The sequence below is a fragment of the Lissotriton vulgaris genome, chromosome 12, assembly GCF_964263255.1.
Source record: "Lissotriton vulgaris chromosome 12, aLisVul1.2, whole genome shotgun sequence".
NCBI classification, from domain to species: domain Eukaryota; kingdom Metazoa; phylum Chordata; class Amphibia; order Caudata; family Salamandridae; genus Lissotriton; species Lissotriton vulgaris.
In genome coordinates this window covers 448,068,045-448,078,335 of record NC_141700.1, presented here as the reverse complement: position 1 = coordinate 448,078,335, position 10,291 = coordinate 448,068,045, and positions in this window count along the sequence as shown.

Below are 10,291 nucleotides of genomic sequence, written 5' to 3'. Positions count from 1 at the left end.
GCTTTGTGTCATTCAGCCATAAGAAATGCTGCAAGTGCATGACTTTAGCCAGTGACCTTAATAGTCTCCTCCTTCTGCCTGTAATGCTGAATATGTGCTTTTCTCATTTCCTGTTCATGTACACAGATGCTGGCTTCAGTCTGCATTGGAACAGTTCTGTTACAGGGCGTGGAATCCACCACGCCAAAAGCTTTTTAGTTCATGAGCATCAGTAAAAAAAGTTTTGAAATGGTACCACGATATACTAAAAATTAGAATTATTTTCAACTATCCGGTCAAAACCTGTGATAAATGAGCCCTATATCCCCATGGCCTCCAGGACTCCACACCGGTCCCTTTAAGAGCATCCTACGTCCCACAGCATGTCTCATCCAGACCCTGATCGCACACTGATAGAACCTCACTGGCTCCTCTTCCCTTACCATCCCAACCAATCTTCAAAGCCTGAGGCATCATTTACAAAGCTGTCACAATTAGCACCACTTCACATCTGGCCGATAAGCTCAGTATCTCCAGTGGCTCCTGGCATACTACACCAAGAATAACATCTGATTTGAGGCAAAAAACAAGGCAAAAGTCCTTCTCCATCTATCTACCCTGTATCCATCAGGGCTGCCCAACAATACTCAAGCTGAAGCCATGCCTCTTTAAAGACTGCTACATTATAATGTAGTAACCGTTAACTTTTATTCCCAGAATGCAGCTACCCTTCAGCCACTTCTTAGCTATATCTTTGCCACTGTACAAAGCTCTGCCACCTTTTGGTTAGGTTTGCACTGTACCAACACCACCTACATGCATGCATACATACTTCCTGGACTTTTCAGAGACATATGACCCTGTACCCACTCCTCAATCCTGAAATACCTCAAGGACAGCTCTATATAAATGGCATGAGTTGATACCTGGATAACACGGACCAGTAAATAAAAATCTAAAATGTACTAGCAAACACTGCCCTACTCCCATCCTTTCATCTACTATGAAAGGTCTGGCCTCCCATCCACAAAACTCAAAAATGTCATACTTCTTATATGCTGACCCTAGTCAGCTTCGCATACAAATATCTTCCCCAAAGACATTTTACTCACTGGCCAGAGACATACAGTCATGGATGACATCACCATCTCAAACTACACCAAAAGCACTGCATTACCCAAGTGCCCATACTAACTGCCTAAGGCCTGTACAATACTGGCCCCAAAACTTATCAGTGATATACTGAAAGTCCGAAATTGTTGCCTTCACAAAAGGACTTGTCTTCATCATTGACGATCACTTGATTCTAAAAGAACACATTATTGTACTAGCTAAAGGGGCTCAATACCAGCTGTAATAATGAAAGTACTAACACCTCTTATTGCTTAAGATTTTGAACTTAGAATTCAACCATGGTTATGTCAATACTAGACTCGGACGTCTTTACTCAAAGGAATCCCTAAGCTTCACCTAGCTCTCCTAAAGGCTGTTCTCTCAGCTGCTGCAAGGCTGGCCAGTGGTCCAAGGAAATACAATCACTTTCAAATGTCTCCCTAAAGAAGCAAGAAGCTTTATTCAAAATAGACTGCATACGCTGCTCCATGATGAAACCCCAACTACCATGCAGTCAAACTCAGCATTTCCAGCAGCTGGCACTCTTTGCAGTATTCAGACACACTTCTGTAAACCCCTTTTGAAAAAGAGAAAACCCCACTAAAATAGTTATTCTCAGAGTGTGCAACCAAAGGCTAGAATACCAAAGAAAGAGCCAGTCTCCTTCCCACGGCAACCAGAGGTCACTATTGGGAACTATCGATAGGATGAATTCCTGCCCCCAAAAGATGCAACATGTTACCTTTTTGTTTGCTAAACAATTTCCCTTGGGTGGGGTGTGGGGGAGGTGAATGACAGAATCTTTAATTTCACTGTGAAAGTCTCTTATTTATTTATAAAGTTTTATATAGCGCGAACAAGATCCCAGAGGATATCAAACATGTATAAAATATCTGTTTAATAGTCTCAGCCCAGCATATGTGTAAGAATGCAACAATTTACCTTTTCATCTTCAAACAACTTCTACGTGAGAAGGAAGAGGTGGTACAGAGATACATTGTTATCTCTACTGTGAAAATCTATTTTATTTAAGCATTTATTCAATATCAGCTGAACAGGCTCTACCAAGTAGACATGTAACCATATATTGGAAGCCAGGTGAGGAACTGTTGCCAAAGAGGAAGTCACTCCAGGATTGTTTACTTATAAGGAAAAGTATTGCTGTGCTTGGCCATAATGCTCTTGCAGGACATGCACCAAGGATAAATTGATGTATTAAGTTTCCTGAAGGTTGGCAAAGGCACTCTGAGAAACTGTAGATAATGTTACAATCAATCAATCCCATTCTTAGATGAACAACGGACCATGAGTAGCCCAAAATTTAAATATTTGCATAACAGATCGTGACGATTCCCATCAGTGACTGGCCTCCCCTGTTGTGACATGTAGGCAGATTACTCTTATGAAAAACAATATTTGTTAATCTAAGTATGGGATTGATTGATGCATGAATAACAATCTTCAATCATTGCTGAATGGATCTCAACTCTGAAACGTTGATCCATGAATCCCACTTATCAGCCATTGCTGCATGAATGCCAGTCAGACAGCCAATGGTCGCCAGACAGTTTTTAATGGTTTTAAACAATGTTATGCTTGGTCTTAAACTTAAAGTGAATCAAAAAAAGTCTTTTATTATGTCATGTGGCCCTAGACATACAAAATAGAAAAAGGTTTTATAGGGGGTAGTTCCACTGGAAAAGTGGTTACTTTTAATTATTTGGGTATTTTATTGGATACCAATGTTCGATGGGATAGGCTAATGACCTAAAGAGAACAGAAGATGGAAGTGGCTGGCTATGCAATATTCAGATTCACAAAAAAACTGGGTCAAAAACCAATTCAGGAGATGCTCCAGTTATACAAGAGTAAATGTTTATCTGTAGGCACCTATGGGGCCGGCATCTGGGATTACGCTTTTCCAGGGAAACTCCATGTTGCCGCAAACAGTTTTTTGTGTGTAGATTACTAGCAGTCCCTAAATCTACTGTGAGCTTGATCACACATACGGAATTGGTTTTAGGTTTAATTGCAGATCAAGTCAGGGTGGCCCCACTTCTCTTAAGGTTAAAAACATGAAATACTCCTAAGGCCCAATTATCGCATTCGGTGATAGCCGATTGTCTAAATTTAGGTAAAATGAATGCTATCCCATGGTTGATTTATTTTAAAAACACCTTTTGCAGTGGATCTTGGTCATTTCTTTGAAAAATCTGGAAACACTGCCCGTACAGCAAAAGAGACTGTAAAAGGGAAATATAGCGCTTCTAGAGAAGAAACAAGACTTAAGAATTCACTGAATTTTCCATCTGTTACCAGATATATGCAGATCGCAGTATCCATCGGCTTGGAGCCTTATTTAAGTTGGATAACAAATCCAGAGTACAGAGTCTACCTTACCAGGTAAGGTTACATCCACTCCATTCTCTTGTGCCCTTTCCTGTAGACTGTACTCAGCATGCCTCTTCCTTTTTGTCCATGTGATGCGGTTACTGCTCAAAGTACTATGCACCCTGTGCTTTTCTGCACATTGTATTATTCCCTCAGAATTCGATTTTGCGCTCAATTCTTTTTAAAAAAGCACTTTGTATCCCATAAAGACGGGATAATTTATCTACAAAATGTATCTTCTGCTGAAACTTGTACAGCTGTCCTTAATTATAATATTACCGCTATTAAAGTAAGGAAAAACTATGCACTTTAACAGCAGGCCAGATTTTAACTGTTTAATCAAGTACTCTTTTAGTTTGTCTCAGTAAGGATCTTATATATCTTATTATCTATTTTTTTCTTCATTGCTTTTAAATACTTAAATGTAAAATGTGTCTTTGTGTGCTTTTACGGCCATATTTATTGACCGAATAAAGATACTTTGAGGGAGTTTTGCAAACATTTTGCACTGGGTTAGCACCACAAAAGTGACGCTAACCAACGCAAAATGTTTTTTTTTGCTATTTACTTTTGAGCTGGAGAGCACCCTCAAAGTAGCGCAAAGCAATGCTTTGCGTTACTTAGCATTGAGGGGGAGTTACATGGGCACTCCCATGCAACCACCCATGCCTTTTGACACAAAACCATATTTACAAAGAATTGAAGACATGGTTTTGTGCCAAAAGTTAACGCCCTTTCAAAGGAGGTGCTAATGCGAGAAATGCTTTAATTTCTCCATGCTTTCCAACTTTGCATGCATACTGCACTGTGCGGCACACATTCAAGTTGGGAAAAGCTTTGCATCGTGTCTAGGCATTGCATTTTGTACAAGAAGGGTACCCTTCCTGTACAAAACCTGTGCTAGACTCATGAGAAGGAGAAGTGTGGCTCAAGTGGTTGGAGCGGCAGACCCTGATGCAGAGGTCTGGCCCGGACAAGGGTTCAATTCCCGGCCTCGGCGGGTCTTGGGCTCAAATTTCCCCGGACCTGACAATTCTCGCCTCGGTGCCTATTCCAATCATGGAGTCCCACTCTGTAACTCTGGGCAATAGCTTCCTTAATCTCCACAACGGCCCCTCGCAGCGGGATGCCTGGCTTTCACCTTGGGGATGCCCAGTAATGGGTTATCTCGCAGGGGAATACCAGGACGGGTTCCCTAAGCAAGCGCTGGGACGCTTCCGGGCAGCCATGCGCTCTACAAATCAAATTTCATTTCATTTCATTCATTTCATTTCATTTCATTTCATTTCATTTATTTCATTCATTCATGAACACACCCTAGCGCTGCAGCACTAAGGTGTGTACATGGAAAACAGCAGCTGTGATCAGCGCAAGGGAAAGGGGTGGAGATAGTCATATCTTTAATGATATGGCTCTCCTGCTCCCTTCCTGTCACGCAACGCAGCACAGCTTCGCAAGGGGCTGCCCTGCATTGCACAGATTTTTTTAAATCTCCCCTTCTGACTTGACGAGTGTCAGTCAGTTAATATTTTGTGAATAACAACTTTCAATATATGCTGCATGGATCCCAACACTATGTCAAGATACTAGCCATTGTCTATTAAATATTTCAATGCTACTCCCACAGGAGCACATTTTTTAAATATTACTTTAGATGGAACTTTAAACTATCCACAAAAGACCCTAACATGACGGAGCCATCCTCTTTCATTGCTGCTCTCATACAACTAATTTGTTTTTTTCTTTCTCTGTTATTTGAAGTATTGCTTTTGTTAGTTGAAACCAGAATACCTATCATGTCATTTTTTTCAATGTATTTACAGTAACTGTGTGTCATTGTCCTTTTAAGTGAATGTACTCTTATAAACGGGCACATTAGCCAGTTTTGATTTTTATTGCGGTTTTAAAATTAAATTGCGGTTTTAAAATTAAATGTATGCATCTGCTTCAATGAGAGTTTGTGTGCGCTGTGACACTGTTTTAAAAACGTATATTTGTCCTTTATTCTTGCTCTTCATTTGGAAGTCATGCAGACAGGCAAGCTAATTCAGGTGCCTATGTGCACACACTCCCATTTGCAATTTGCATGCTGCTAACATCACTTATCATTCTTAAAATGTTTCTCTGGTTTTAACCTTCTATATTAGAGTAGGCTCCATGGGTAACCTGTTGTACTTACAGCGGTACAAGAAGTTTCTAATGTTAACAGTTTGTTCTCCATGACACCAGCCATTTCAGGTGCAGGTTACCCCACAGTCTGCTCAGTACTGCAAGGTAATTTGGAAGTAATAGAGAACTCTGGGTAATAAATGATTTAGGAGGTTGAGAACATTCTGGGGTATGGAGGTAAAAAAGTTTAAAGACTAGATTCTTTAGCGGATGCTCCTCAACCACATGTATTGGCTGAAAAGGCTTTGAGCAAATTAATCCAGCCAGAAAGGCATTCCTCTAGTTAAAAGACAATTAAAACCACTATTCAAAAACAAAGTTAATAAACACATTTTCTACTGAAGACAGAAACTAGAAATGAGAATGACTGAACATAAGTGCCAAAAATCTCTGACCTGGGAATGAGGTGGGAGGGGGTGTAAGGTTTTTATCATCGGCAAATTGTATGATGCATTAGAAGACCTTCTTTCCACTGTATTATGTGCCAGCCAGGTAATGCAAGTGGGATGTGGTGCAGCAATTCTGAATATTTTAGATGAAGGTCATTTCGGTTTTCTGAAGTGGCCTTGAGGTGTTTTAAGGAAGCGTGAATAGAGGCTGGCTGAGGGATATCAAAGTCCTGCTGGGAAAGTCTGAAAGCAGGCTGGGGGTTCCTGATGGACATCTGGTAGGATCTGACGACCAGCTGGGGATGTCTGAAGATGGATCAAGGACTGACTGAGGTAGTTACCGACCAAGGGCCCTTGCACCACTGGAATGTCACTTTTTTGACGTTCTGGTAGCCCAATGTGCCTCTGCATATTCACGAGGCCACGTTAAGCCACTTTACGTTGCTTGTTATTGCCTTGTAAATATGTGACCCTTTCACGCAGAACACTGCATGGAAGGGGGGTTCCATAGGTGTTGCTGAGGGTTTTCCCATGTAACACTCATGGAATCTGAAGCATTCCCAGATTTACGAGTAAACCCGGGAATGTGTCAGAAGCTAATGCCACCCCGGTGGGGGGCAACAAGGAGAAATGTTTTCATTACTCCTCGTTTTATCCTTCTTCCATATGTGCTGCATTCTGAAGGAAGAAATCAAACACTTGAGGCGATGTTGGGCCTGGATTGGTGTCCCTTCTGCACAGAATCAATCAGCCCAGCAACGCGGGCAACCTTGCACGTTGGCGCATGGCAGGCCATTGTGCCCCCGGCACTGGGGAAAAGGACACATATACACCGTATAACATAGATGTGGCCCATTCTTGCCCTTTTGTTTTGGCGTAGGGCAGGGCAGCAAAGATTCCTTGCTGCACTGCCCTGCGCCAAAACCTCATAAATTAGGCCCGAAGTAAGGATGCATGAAGTTGGCTGAGCCTTAAGGTATCTGATTGCTGATTTGGAAAGTTTGGGGGTGGACCAGAGGAGAAAGCTGGGGGTGTCTTTAGGCAAACCAAAAAAATCTATGGCATGGATGAATGTCTGACGGCTTTCAGGTGGGTTCAGTGGGCATGCCAAGTGTCTTTGAGGATCATTTGGGAGTGTTTATCAACCTGTTTGGGCGTCTAATAAAAAGTAGTTGACCAATGAGAGTGAGATGACATTGAAAAGCCCTTCATTTTCCCGCTCTCTGCACCAATGTATTTTTCAAAAATAGTGTGACAACATGTGTCACAGCTCGGGGTGAATGTATTTTTGCTTAATAACATGTTTAGACATTGATGTCCAAAAAGAAGGATATTTTCTGACTCACAAGCTGAATATATCAAAAACCTCATAGGAAGTTTTGTTTTTGTGCTGAAAAGAAGTGTATGCAACAGTCGTTTTAGGCTTTGGCATTCCTGGGTTTTATAGTGGAAGCTACAGAAGCAATTATGAGGCTCCAGCACAAAACGATGAAGCTGACTTAATGGGACATAAAGATTGTGTTTCAACTTGAGGTTTTTTTTCTGTAAAGTACAGTGGCACCCCCATCATACGTATACTTTCGGCTTTGAGTTCATTCTTCCAAGGCCTTTTCTTTAATGGCCTCTCAATTAATAACCTGGCCCCAATCTTGGAAATGATCTTTGGTAGGAGACCTAGATTCAGCTTCTGGCCAAGTTGGGAATCAACTATTATTGTTATTTCACGATACATAATCTCGAAACAGCTAGAGCAATACAACAAAAAGACAGATTTTGTAAGAGTCAAATCCAAGCAACTTGCGTTAGAGTGCATGCTTGTTCGTAGAAGTCTTTGCTTCATATATCTGAAATTACTAGCTGGTTCTGGACGTTAAGCGTATGAAGAAGCAGGAGAGGTGAAACTCAATTCTGAAGTACTGAACTTCTGACACATTGTCCTTATGTAAACTTCGTTTCATTGTGCTTGAAGCTCTGATCAAAGCTATTTAACACTACAGCCTGGATCAAAACTTTGTATTCAGAGTCAAATATTATTGGATATATTTAATCTAGAATGCTTTCATTTCTGTGTGACTACAGCGACTGGAAGCTGGATACTTAGGTGTTTCAAGTGCTTCAGTAGACTTAGGAAGCTTTTTTTAGATGAGATCTTTCTGCCTGGTCTTTTAGCTGGAGGCCAGACCTAGGTGCTCTGGCAGTTGATGCATTCAATCAGGCTTGGAGGAGCTGGACAGTGTATGCTTTCCTGCCGTTTGTGAGTAAACCTACAAAGGGTGTGACTTCACTGTGGCACAGTAATACACCTGTCCCAGCCTTCTGTGCTTCTTTAATATCTCAATACATGACACTAATCCCAGGGGGGCTCAGTAAGCTGTTATTTAGGAGGGATATCTTCTTCGGTATTTTGTGATCACTGAAAATGAGGGTCTCTTGGAGGAAGCTTTGAGTCTGCTCAGAGCCTTCTGAATTCCAGATGCCAGGAACAGATGTGCCTCAGCCTAGAAGGTAAGGGTTGGTTGGTGCATGCTCTGATTCGGCACAGAAGCCAGTTCTGTGCCCAATGCAGCCTTTCAAAGTAATTTAATTTTGAAAGGGTGAGCCTATAGAGCAATCTGAACGGATGTATGTCGTTACAACGCAATGTTTTACATCGCAGCACTTTACGACGCATGTTTTACAACGCAGGTCGTTACCACGACTTGCGTTGTTGGGGGCTGGATAGTGAATAGTTTAATTTACTATTCCAACTCCAGTCCCCGTGGATAGTAGGGAAGGAGTTGGATAGTAAATTAAACTATTTACTATCCTGGAGCGCCCCCCAGCGCAATTCGTTGTTACAACTTGTGTTGTAAAAGTTGCGTCGTAAGGGAACTGCGGTGTAACATCCACGCTGTAAAGGATGTTTCCTAATCAGAACAGGCCCTGGTTCCACTGGTCAAGTCTACTTGATCACTCAAAAGCAACTGTTTACATATTTTATGTGATACTTTTTACTCTGAACAAGTATAATGCTAGCCATGATCTACATGATCTGATTTGGTTTATGATTCCATTCTGTAAGTTTTTTCTTTATTTTAAATTTACATTATATATCCTTCATAGTTTACCAGTGAAGCATGGCTCGGCCTTTTTTCAAGTAGTACATTTTCCATTTTACCTTTCAAAGTCAGTTGTGTAAAATAAAAGAACCTTATTAGCAGTCTTCGCAGCAGAAGAGCACCGTTCTGGAAAGAGTGGTGTTCCATGGGATAGGTCAAAACACCACTTGAAGTAAAACTGTAAAACAGTTTTTCTCTAGGAATGGCAGTAATGACTGTTACAGAGAATATTATCTTGTGTATCTAATAGTAGCTAGGGTAGACTTTCCGAATTGTAAAATTGCAGTTCGAAATTATTGAACTGTAAATATTAGAGCTCAGCAGTGGGATCAAAGGATGTAATCCATGTGATATGAATAATGATTATTTACAAGGAGGGAGAATACAATTGGTGTTTATAGTTTGGGAAACTAGACTGTTTTTCGGGTCCTTTGAGAAATATCATACATAGCTATCTCTCTGTCAGGCAGGGTCAGGTTACGAGCCCCACCACACATCACCGGATGCCCTGCATGGTTCGAATCTCCATGTAGAGCATGGGAAAGGCAACCAAAGGGTTAAATCGATCATTGTGCAGAACGACGACAGAGAGCTCGCCCTCTGGGGAACCTATCAGAAGAGACCAGGACCTGGAAAAGGAGAGGCTTGCGAGAGGAGGAACGAAGAAGAAAGGGGAGGTAGCTGAGAACTCAAGAACATAGAGAAGGAGAATCGGGAGAGTAGACGTTGGCCAAAGAGAATAGAATAAAGTGTGGAGCCGGAAAGTGAAGTGGGGATAGAGACCGCAGCAGACGACAGACCCGAGGTCTGGAGCGAGGATTGGTGGACACCCCCAGGAGATGCCTGCTTACCGCAGCAACTCAGCAGTAAGTGGACCAGACGGGGTAGGGGAGGACCCCGGGGATACCACAGCATGGAGGGAGGGGATGGAAACCTAAGCTACTTTTACAAGGGGAACAGGAGAAACAGGGCGGGTAAAGTCTAATCAGGGAGAGCCAAGAGAAGTGGGATCGGCTCCGACAGAATTGGTGTGGTTGTTTTTTTGTTTTGTTGTTCTTTTCATATGCATGGAATCTGCAAGAGGGACAGATACCGATGATATAAAGTCATGAGACGGCTGGGAAACACCTCAAAGGAGGAACAGCAATAAAC